Raw genomic sequence first — 12,511 nt, forward strand, 5'->3', positions numbered from 1 at the left:
ACTCTGCAAATGTTTGACAGTCACGAGCTCAGCTGCTATTGTCACGTTGTCGTTACAAGTGCCACATATCAATAGACCATCAAACATATTTATAACCTCAACTAAGGTTTGTATGTATTCGATACGTTTAGCTGAGCCACAGATGACTTTTTCTATTCTACTAAACTATCAAACTATAATTTTGCCAGAATCATTTCAAGCTTGATTTCATTAATATACGCATTGAAGTATTATTCCCAAGGCTATAAAATGAGTTCGCAAAAAGACTTCGTTTCAATGTCTTGAATAGAAAGATATTTTACGAATATTATCCATAAAATATTGATAAAAATTATCTTTTGAGTCAGTATTTTATGGTTATAGCATCAACATTTCTGCGACTTTTATTGCTCTTTCATCAATGCATTTCTTTCACAAATGATAACATAAAAAATCTCATCTTTGATTTTTCTTGAAAATAATGCATTGTGATACTTAATTAGTTTTATAAATAATTCTGTATTTATTCACTTTAAAATCTCGCTTTGTTTTTTGATTATATCAAGAAATTAAATGTAGAGATATGAATATTTTACCTAATTTCATGTTAAATCGAATTAACGTTAAATTTTATCAATAAATAATTCATATCTGAGTGATGTAAATTCATTCAAAATTAAATTTAATTATATCATTCTTAGTGGATTTACTACCTTAAATAATGTGGCAAAACTTTATTATTTCTCAATTGCACAATTTTAAATTGTTTAATAGGCGACTTGCATTCAATAATTGAATGCAAGTCGCCTATTAAATATTATTCATATCAGATGATATGAATAATATTTAATATTCATATCAGATGAATATTTGATAATTTTGTTTATAATCGATCGGTAAAAATTTTAAATATTTTCTAAAATAATAATTTTAGTAACCGATACATTTAAAATTTTACTAATAAGTGATATAATTATGATTTAAAAGCCCTTACAATGAATATTTTAAATCCCTTATTATTGATGCAGATATATATTTGCATCAATAATATTCATATCAGATGAATATTTAATATTCATCTGATATGAATATTAAATATTATTCATATCAGATGAATATAAATAGGCTACAATATTAAAATAAATATAAAAAAATTGTTAAATATTTATATGTATTTATGTTAAAAGTATTACCTTGAAATTGAATTAAATCGATGGATTATTTGATCTTCTGAAAAATACATTTTCTTGACAGCAACTACAAAAAATACAATAATACAGAATTGAGATCCTACAATATTTTACATAAACCTATAGTAAAATTTTAAATGTATCGGTTACTAAAATTATTATTTTAGAAAATATTTAAAATTTTTACCGATCGATTATAAACAAAATTCCATTGACCAGTAAATAAACATAGGGCCATATTCTGGTCACTGTCTCTGGTCTCTCGTCTCGCAAAACCAAATTGGCTAATCCAAATGATTAGCCAATCAGCGACCGGCTTGCGAGAGACGGGAGACCAGAGACAGTGACCAGAATACAACCCATGGTCTTTATTTTTTAGATTATTTTAGAAACGTGAATGATGTGAATAAATGAAATTTTTAATTACTTTTTATAAGTTTTTTATAATAAAATTCAAGTTTATTTTAATAGATAAAGGCGTTCGTTAATTTATTTCTTTATGGAAATAAATTCGTGGTAACAAATCTTATTTAATCATATCATTGAAATTTATTTCACAACTTTACATTATCCTAATGTAACTGACTAACAACAATAACTAAATTGTATTCTTAAGTGGTCGAATTGTCAAAGTCTTTGCTTGTTGCTCTTAGGATCTGGGTTTGAGTCCGGATTAGAAATCTCAAAAATTTTCGAGAGTGTCTCGGATATGTTGAGCCCCGTCCTTCATCATCGAGCCGATCTCATTGTGGACTCATCAAAATTCATGATGAGCATAGAAAAAGGCTCTCTTAGTGCCTGTAGGGAGGAAAGAATTAAAAAAGAAATACCGTATCTTAGCAACAAAACTATATTTTACAAGTCACTTGATCAGATAATATTTAAAATTACATACTATATGCGTTAATATTCACCCCTGAAATTTTTAAAACTTTTTTGCCCTGTGAAGCACAAATAGGAACTTCATACACATCGTGACTTCGGCCAGGCCCACAATGACAAGCCCAGACTGCATATCAGAGATAGATTACCCTTAAAAATTCCTGGAGTTTCTTAATCGTCCAGATTCGATCCAGGGTACCAATGTAGTAGGCTGACGCTTTAACCGCTTTGGCTTATCTGCAATATTTCTCAGTTCCAAGCTTAGTTGTTATTTTATTTACTGTAGTTCAAGCAATGTCACGCCATTCTGACTCTTGTTCTCTTCCAAAAAGATAATAGACGTTGTATAGCCAATAGACATATACATCCGTGTCCACAACAGAATCAGAAACTTCAATACGATAAACTAAAACGATGAATTAACAATATCTTCCGTTGGATGAGATGGTAAGAAGTTTGATGAACATACGGAAAAAGACTGTATTAAAGTAAAAAGTAAGAAAATGCTTTCTTTTGTGAATTATAAACTACTTATTAGCAATTGTAAATATTAAACTTTCAAATAATATGATATAACAAGTATGTTACATACAATATACAATGCAATATACATTGTATATAAAAGAATGAAAACCGTGACTTCTTTTCACACAGTTTATTTTTATAAAGGTAACTCAAAAATTAGAGTTTGCAACTTCTGGGAATAAATATAGACATACTAAAGAAACATTTGAAGAAGTCTCAGGCCAGAAATCGAATTTTGGCACGAGTTGTTCTCGAACAGCATTGGAATTTGAAAATGCACAAGTTCGTGGGGGTACTTCTTCCTTATGATGTCGCCAATGAGGACATCGAAGTTCAGTCAAGAGGAGAAATATATGGTTTCATGCAAATGACACGCATAATTTCTCGCTACACTCGTGGTCTGTCGTTGGAATACAGCTTCTACGTCATAGGTAACGTTAGCATACTGGCGAAGCACTCTATATGGGCCAAAATATTGACATAATAGTTTTTTACATAGTCCCGGCCTACGAATAGGGATGTAGATCCAAACAAATTCGTTTGGTCGATGATTAACTTGACAATGAGGAGTATCATGTCGCCCCTGTCGTAACGCCGCGACATCAAAGAAACCTAGCCCTTGCTAAGTTTCGAGTTTCCTCAAACTTTATATCGAGAGAAGCTGAATAATCCTCAACATTCCTGTTCGGAGTTACGGGTTGTGTAAGGAACTGTAGTATGACGACCGCGAACCAAACAGAATGGTGAATAACGCGAACTCCAATAATCTGTCGGTCGTAACGAACACATTTTTTCCTTATTCTGTTGGCCCACCAGTGACCAAGCGATTCCGTTCCCTGAACACTGGGAGTTCGGTGGTGAGTTCGCGCCTGGCCAGGACGGGCTGGCCACGTGGAGTTTTCCACGTTTTTCCCACGTCTGTAAAGCCTGAATAGGGGCGAGTTACCCTTAAAAAGACCTCCCGGAAGGCATCCCCTAAGCAAATCGCCCAAGTGTTTCGTTGCCATAAATTAACAAAACAAAAAACCTTATTCTGTTTGTCAACTTCCAACAGCCAGATCTTAAATCCTCGCAAACAATTTAGAACATCATCTATGCAAATTAGATGATAAACATCCTTTTTCGTAACCGAGTTTAATCTTCTATAATCGACACAAAACTCCAGCTTCCGTTGCGTTTTCTTATTAAAACTACTGGAGAAGATCGAGGACCCGAGAATGGCTGAATTATACCGTCTCAACATTTTATCAATTTCTTTATTAATGATCCGTCGTTCCTCGAGGAACACTAGATACGGCTTCTGTTTGCTGGGTGGATGATCACACGTCCGAATTTGATGCTTCACTTTTATGGTACAACTGCCCGAGAGCAAATCGGGAGTCAATAGCTCTTTGTACAGTACTTCAACAACAGGACCAATAGTTCGTCTATTGTACTGTAGAATTTGTCGTTTTTCGTCCTTGTTTTCCTCTGATTTTTCTACCTGAGAGTTCTCGTTGACGCAGGCGACAATTTATGTGTCCAGTTGTGGTTTCCATTCACCTAAACAGGACCCAGCAACTAACGCAGTAGCAACTGCGATTCCTCGGCCTCCGGCAGAACTATTCGATTCCCATAATCAATGAGAGCGACAATTCTTTCTAAAAAGTTCTACCCAACCTCAAATCGTAACTGTTACGTTCTGGGACAAAAAGCTTCTCGGGAATCATTAAGAATTCGACTGGTATCCTCGTGGTACTGTTAGGGTAAATTAAGGTCTTTTATCACTAACTTCAGTTTCGATATGCTAACGATAATTCGTCCGTTCACAGCGCAGGATAGAATGACAAATTATACATACCAGCAATGTCTTCAAAAATTACTTTATTGAAGTTATTGTTATAGACATAAATCACAAAGCAGTTGAATGCACAGTGAAAAAAAGAACAAGAAGAAAAACGAAACTAAAACTAAAAAAACGAGGATATTAATTTTAAATAACGGGACGAGATCTCGCACTCTTCTCGCGAGCACTATCGTTGAAGAGTTGTTAATAAACACGGACGTCTAACAGGTACACTGTCCAAAAACATATAGCATCGTTCCACCCAAGCCAGTAACAGGTAGCGAACTCTGAGTCAATACTTTACGTAACTTAGTTCGAAGAACGTCCGACATCACTGAAACGATCGCCCCGATATCCACGAGAGCTTATCACTTCAGCGTTGTTGGCGCAGTTAGTTATCATCGAAGGTTCCCTCGATAAGTCTACTTCCGTTCAAGGAGACGTTTCCGATCGTGTTATTACTAAAGCAATCGTCTCGGGTCCATTGCGCGTGTTATTTAAACATTCTTGCAACTCTTCCCGAATTAGTATTAAAAGCGGCCGTTTTGGTAACATCGGTGGTGATAAGAAAATTAAATACTTCCCCTCCGCCCCTCCTGTCGAGCCCAACGATGTAATGAACGTGTCTCGAGTCGCTACTCTCATTAGATCGTTGGGCTCGACCTTCTAAACGTTGTTTCTCGTCGCGTACGTTTTCTTGCTCGATTTCGAAAGCCAGGCGAAAGGAATTCCGAGAGGTTGCCCAGTTATCGATTTGGACCTCTTGTTATTAAGCCATCGGCAAGAAGTAATAAATAGAAAAAAATAAATGATATCGGTCTTCCTCTCGTCCTTCCATTTGTTGTACTTAGCCACGCGCTCGTACTCGTCCACCCGTCGATGAGAGTCTTTGTCGTGTTGGTCCTCAAAGATCGAACATTTTCTGTGTATTGTGGCAAGTATATCGCAGGACGAGCGGCTCATAGTTGCACTGGTAGGAAAATCGGCGCGTCTCCTTTAAAATGTCGTGAATAAAAAGAACAAAGACGGAGGCATTTATGTACACAGTTTATTTTACGAATAAGTAGCCTACATATACTAAAAGAAACGTTCGAACACGTCTCGAAGAAATCGAATGCTGATAGGAACATTGTTCGAGCATACGGAATTTTAAAATGCACGAGTTTGTAGTGGCAATATACAGTATAAACACAAACGTGATGATAGTAAATTTTATTTCAAGCTTATTTGACGAAATTTTTATAAAAATAAAAAGAAAGTAATTTTTAAATTAAATAACTTATGTCTTTAATGTAGCAAAATAGCGAAATTATTCAATATTACTTTTTTAGAGGAATTAAAAGAATGTGTTGCTTATAAACAGGTAAACACGATTCTTTAAAGTGAATTAAAAAACAGACGGAAATGAACATACATAAACTTCGCCTGTTCATACGAAATGCTACATTTGCCTAAAGTTTAATCTGATTTTGCTAACATTAATTTTATGTTCATAAAAACTTAGAAAATAGAAAAAAATTCATTCAAAAACTTCACTTATCTTAATTCATTTACGAGATACAATAGGAAAATATGAGATAGCAAAAAGTGAAATCATTGTAATGACGTACCATCCCCACTAATTGGGAAAAAAGAAACAATCCAATATTGATGTTTTCTTCGAAAATTCGGTTATTTTAGCGTTTTATTTTTTGAATATATTTTCCGAATATAACTCCTCTTAATTTAAGTTTTTAGTATATAGGCCTAAATTTCCATACTTAAAGCTTGAAGTTTTATATCGTTTGTAGTTGGCCAACTTTACGTCTCCTTTCATATCAAGACTGACGCCAAGACGTCATTTTTAGATTAGATAACATTAACGATACGCTTAGATTATAAGTCGAAATTATAATCTATATATGTATAATGTATTGCGCAGATATAACCATAGATATAACATTTCGAAAAGCCGGATGAATCTATTTATTGGTAAATCATTTTACGAATTCAAATAAACAGAAAATAAAAGATAATAGACTATTATTTGTAATAAAATTAACTTCATTAACAATAAATTAATAGAAATGTTAATAAATATTCGATTTTAACAATTTACTTACGCAAATAATTGCTAAACGTGCATTTATGATATCAATTTAAATTTTAAAAAATTACTCACCGAAACTGTAGACGACTCTTTAAGGTTGCAAAACTATTCTGACATTTACAAAGTGTAAATAAATTTAATTTGTTAGTGAAATTCATGCGATTTCTACAAGTAATTTTGTTTGTAAGTCTAACGTTCTGTTAGTGATTCTGTTTTGATATTTTGTAATACTTAGGCTATATTACATTATTGTTATTACTAGATTTTTTCTTTGTCATTTACGTAGATACACATTTATAATATGCATTTATTTTGTTTTTAACTTATTGAACACATGGTTATGATTTATTACCCGAATGCTATTTTTGGGTTAATATTGCCATTTCTGTAATATTCATTTCTTCGAGTTACTTTTTATTCACAATAGAAGAAACTTAATCTTTTTGAGTATATCATAGATTAAATTTCATTTATTGGATATTTCAATTCCCCGAATTACTTTATTGTATTCCGTGATTTTCAATAAAGCTATTCAATTTTCTCTTTATCGTAATTCGGTAGGGTTATTTTATTGTTTTATGACAAATTCGTCTCTTTTCATGACTCTAATTCTTGATTCTTTTAACTTTTTTGTTTTTATTAAATAAACATAGAATTGAAATTGAAATTAATTTCAATAAAATTATATAACTTACGTTCTTAATTTAATTTTTATAAATTAAATATTATAAAATCCTGATAAGCATGTAAATATATGAGAAAATTAATGCTTATTAAAGTCATAACATATTTGTTTAGTGATATTCGGTTTCAAAACAATGAAAAGTAAAATAATACAAAATAATTTATCAAAATTAATTTATATAATTTTATATCATGTTTTTATGTGGAAGATTAAATTTAGAGGCTCTCTGTTTGTTCGGGATCTGAGCCAAGTAACCCTACAAACTTTCCCTATAACTAAGCCTTGAATAATAACATAATAAAGTTGAATAAATTTTAGAGGCAAGAGAAGCCTAAGGATAAAATTTGAACAGTTTAAGAACAAGATAACTCGAGTTCTGCATTAGAAAAGANATATATATAAGCTATATGTCTTCTTCTCTATTCAAGCTTTAGAGATATATAAGGCTTTCAATAAAGAAGAAGGAGACGATATGTAGCTATGTTAGCAATGCTAGATATGTTGGAATGAAAAGACTGAATGACTTTTGATTCTTCCTCAAATTGATTCAAAAGTCCTTCGTTCTGAAAGTACTGAAGATATGTTAATTTTACTACATAGGAATTCATACATGGAGAATTGAATGAGACTTTTTTTGTTGATATTGAACATCATTTTCATATATTCACTCAAATCGCTGGCGGCATCCTCTGTATCTTGTGTTGGTTGCAGATAGCAACAGAATGAATGCACGTCATGTCAATGTAATATCCGATGTTTTTTAACTTTCCGCGCTGAAGTATTAAGAGCACCTTTCTGAAAAGCTCCTTTTAAAAAGGCATTAAGATGATCTTTTTAGCAAGACCATTACGGGTTCGGCAAGCAATGATGGGACATCCGAATAGTAAAGAATGGAGTCCGACATATCAGGACTAACCTCACAAAAATTCCTGAAGTTTTTCGACCCGTCCGTATTGATCCTAGGGCCCCAGAGTGGTAGGTTGCCACCTTAACCGCGTGACTATCCATCAATAAATGTTTGATGATTTCTATGAGGAGGAACACTCGAATACTACCAATCCTCTGGCAATAATCCTGTAAATGTACAGCGAGAGGCTAGTCTACTTGCACTATTCGGTGTATTTGTATCCGTTGGAATCTATATTCTCCAAACTTAACCTAACCTAAACAATGCTGATTAGATCTCTTGCTCCTGAATAGATGTTTACGTGGACACCCCGTATATTAGATAATTCAATAAGGCGAAGAGCAGTCAGTCACAGACGTCAAGATATTTGAATATTTATCAATAAGTGTTTTAATATTTTAACAATATAAGAGTTTAAAGTGACTGGCGAAGTGTCATAAAGATCCAAAGCCATTTATGGATTACCCTCATCTAAGTTACTGTCATTCAGCATTGAAGTTTGTCATCCAGCCTATTGTGTAGGATAGAGTCGACCATTGGCGCACTCAGAATTTGATCTTGGGGAGCTGAGTTGATCGGATAAAAAATTTTTCATGCGAATACAATAAAATTCTTACCTTATGTAATCGCCAATTTATAAGTAGTGTAGAAATGGAAGACACGACACAATGTATATTTTTGAAAAATGAATTTTAATTAGGAAAATAATTTTGGAAAATTTTCTAGTGTTTTTTCCTTTTTCTTTGAAGGATGCCAAGGTCCCTTGGCTCTCTCTGAGTGTGCCACTGATGTCGTCCGAAAATTGAATGGCGAGGATCGATCTATCTGGCGATCTACTATGTCCATCCGATGATCCATAGAGACAGACGCAGCTTCTTCAACAAAATGTACAGAATCTCCAAATTAACAGAATAAAAAGCTTCTGCTAAGGAGAAGGTGCCTTTCGAGAGCACTTTCTATAAGAAACTGGCTCCTATTTAGGTATTAGACATGTGAAGAAATCTCGGAAAATCCCATTGGTAAGATGCAAACTCGTAACTAGTGTTCAATAATGTTATTCACTCGATCACTGATGGGCTCATCTTTAGTTGAAGTCCAGGAAATCACCTAATGGAAAATTCATGTAAATGTAATCGGAACCGTTCATGTAAACAAAATTTTTATCTGCCATGTAATTTCTATGTATGCATAAATAAGTATTCGTACGATATTAATCAGCATTAGATGTTCTAAGATACTAAAATGCAATTAGAAGAGATCTTAGCATAAATAGGAATTTAAAAACTGTAAAAGAAAAATAGTAATCTTTATACTATTTAAAATAGTGATTATAAAAGTTTATATAATTGTTATTGAATTATTATTTAAAAATATTAATTCAGGTTTCATATATATGAGAAATATAATATCAATGTAAGAAGAGTAGACTAGAAAAGCTAGGTTACAGAAAATTTATATAGACCTTTCGTACTTGTACCATATACTCTAACATTAGAAGTAGATTAATGAGGGTAAGGAGACACAACACCAGTGATCTGCCAAGAAATGATGCCTCCCGGAAGGACTTTCTATAGGAAATTCCTATTTATAGGTTAGATATGTTAATAAAATTCGGAAAACTATTAATAGATACATATTCATTTATTTAATTTGTTTTATTTTATAAATTCCATTATTAATAGCAAAAGTATGAATAAAAAAGTAACACACTACATAGTCAACAATAACTGAAAATAATATTTTAATTATTATTCAGAAGGTTAATTGTCTAATTGTTGTAGAAAAAAAGCAATAAGATAATTAAATTGTTTCTTGAATTTTTATGTAATTTTATAGATAATGAAATACTAGAGATATGTTACGCAGCTGTGAAAAATGAAATTAAACAGAAATCGGATGCATTTTTAGTTTGTCTCCATTCTTTTATGATTCAGAATGGAATGAAATGCGTGCGTTCGGGCCAAACTTGGTTTTCGGAAGAAAACTCCGAATTTCTTCCTGAAAATTGGAATTCTAATAAAGATTGTTATAACATACGATATTTAGCGAGAAATAATCGTCGATATCTTTTGAGTGTAACCAGTTACCGTAGTTCGATTCAAGTAAAAATAGAGAATCTTGATAATAAACAATCATTTCAAGTATCTTTCGATGTCAACAATTTCATAAATGAAGATATCAAAAATTTCCATTCTGCCTTTAAGAATTTAAATAGCCTCGAAGAAGAAATGGATATGATGTTGACAGACATATATTTCCTCGAAATTAATCGAAGCGATCAACCGAAAGTCAATAATAAAGCAGGTTTTTTGAGTCCTTAAGTTGGCGGAAATGACTTAGATCCTTTGGGAAGAGGAGGAGGAAGGATGCTAATGGGTATTCCTCGTCCCTCACCTTCTAATCCTACTTCTGAAATCTTGGATTTTGCACCTGAACTTACTATTCGCTCTGCGATGACATTTGATCCTATAGAGCCCGTTATGAAAGCTCCCGAGTCTCCTAAATAAGATCCTGATCGTTCAATGTAATTTTCTCTTTCATGGACCGAAATTTATCCGCTAATTTTCAAAATTAGAAGTTAAACTTTCTTATTATTTTTTAATTACACGTACAATTTTAATATGTAACTTAGAATTGATTATATGTATAACTTTTCCATTATTTTAAAAATAAACATAGAGTAGATTTATTTAGAATCATTACGATCATTAAGATCGTAATGATTCTAAATAAATCTACTCTATCGTAGTTAAATTTTCATTCGAATTTATTTACTAATTTCATTTTTCATATGCCTTTCGTTAGTCATTTATAAAATTAAAATTTCCAAACTACAGTATTGTCGATTTATTAAGATAGAATTCTCTGTTTTACATTAAACGTAAATATTCTGCAATATTTACATTTAATTATCAGCTATAATCAGATAATTGAATATGTCTTTTACCGAGTATTTTATAAAAGCTATCAACGAGTTGCAAAACTTTCCCGGAAAAAAATTTAAAATTTTGTGTGGTGCCTTCTGTTATAATATTTTATTTAAAATATTTTTTATGTTACTAATTATTATAAAATGGCATAAAGCTTAATTTTGAGAGTAGAGATGAGTTTTATATTTANNNNTTAAGGATAAAAATGAGTTTTATAAAACAAATATATATATATATATATACATATAGATTTACATACATATATACAGTATATATTTACTGTATGTGTGTATAAATGTTAAAAATAAGTAAAATCTTTATTATGTCCGACTGCACTCGAGATATGGCACATCATTAACTTTTCACTTCCTTGACCGTAATCACTAAAATTTAATAACATTAATCCCCCTAATACACAAACTTAACTGCAAAATTTCAGAAGTTTTCGACAAAAGGCAAAGGAGTTATTAAACTACAGACTGGATAAACAAAATAGTGCCCCTCACAAATACAAGCATTCAAACATGCAGAAAAAAATCCCCGAAATTTTTTCCCCATTTCTCGAAGTTTCAAGGTTACCTGAGTCCAAAAATGCAAAAATCTTGGGGAAGGTCATTTTTGACCGATCGCCATACTTCCCTTCTGTTATGTATAACAGTTGGGAAAGTAAAAATTAATTGAAAATTTCAATAACATTTAATTATGTAATACAGTTCTAAACCAGGAAAAATAGTGATTAAACCCGGAGCCCAGAGCCTAACTTCAGAATCCAGAGAAATGATAACCGTACTGAAGAGTAAAATCGGTTCATTTTTTACTCTTTTAGCCCTGCGGATACTAAGACGGCCATTAAGAGTTCGGCCAAGCCTAATATGGGGTGGTCGGGTGATGAAGGACGGAACCCAACATATTCAGGATAGACTACCCCAAAACTTCCTGTGGTTTTTGAACCACTCAGGATTCATTCCCGGATCCTTCAGAGCGGTACATTGACACATTAACACAGTAGTATATAATATTTCTACATCGTCCATTTGCTTCACATTGTTTTAATTATGTATAAATATAATAATCTAATAGGTACTGGTTATTATACACTGTAGTATGACATTTACCGGAATTTGTAATAATAAAATCGGAAATAAAATAGAGAGGAATCCTCAAAGCTCTCACTGTGATCGTTGCAATCAATTTATCTGAATCTTCATATTAAATATTTGTACTTTTTGGTAAATAAACTTAATTAGGAAATCCGTAGGCTAAAGGTTTATCTCTAATGTTTTAGTTAAATATGATGATGATTTTAACTTTTATGTAATTTTATTATTGCGAAAGTGCTTGACTTCAATATCTACAAAATAAGAAATTTTGAATATTAATATTGACGATGTTTTAGATAATTTTAGCGCAGTAAAAATTAATTTAAAACTTTAACATAACTTATATGATTCATTGTGATTTTTAAAATTTCTGTTGTTGGAAATAATTTTTTAAAAAGT

General features: G+C 32.0%; 1 long non-coding RNA gene across 1 annotated transcript; it reads right to left on the reverse strand.

The window, feature by feature from the left end:
• Positions 1 to 8,848: 8,848 nt before the first annotated feature.
• On the reverse strand, positions 8,849 to 9,723 carry LOC111624203. Its single transcript, XR_002756532.1, has 3 exons — positions 9,545 to 9,723; positions 9,289 to 9,366; positions 8,849 to 9,189 (listed from the first exon to the last, which is right to left on the reverse strand). It is a non-coding gene; the product is annotated as an uncharacterized LOC111624203 (long non-coding RNA).
• Between the last annotated feature and the right edge of the window lie 2,788 nt (positions 9,724 to 12,511).

The sequence above is a fragment of the Centruroides sculpturatus genome, unplaced genomic scaffold (genome assembly GCF_000671375.1).
Source record: "Centruroides sculpturatus isolate CEXI.00-Female unplaced genomic scaffold, Cexi_2.0 scaffold70, whole genome shotgun sequence".
In the NCBI taxonomy this organism is placed as follows: Eukaryota; Metazoa; Arthropoda; class Arachnida; order Scorpiones; family Buthidae; genus Centruroides; species Centruroides sculpturatus.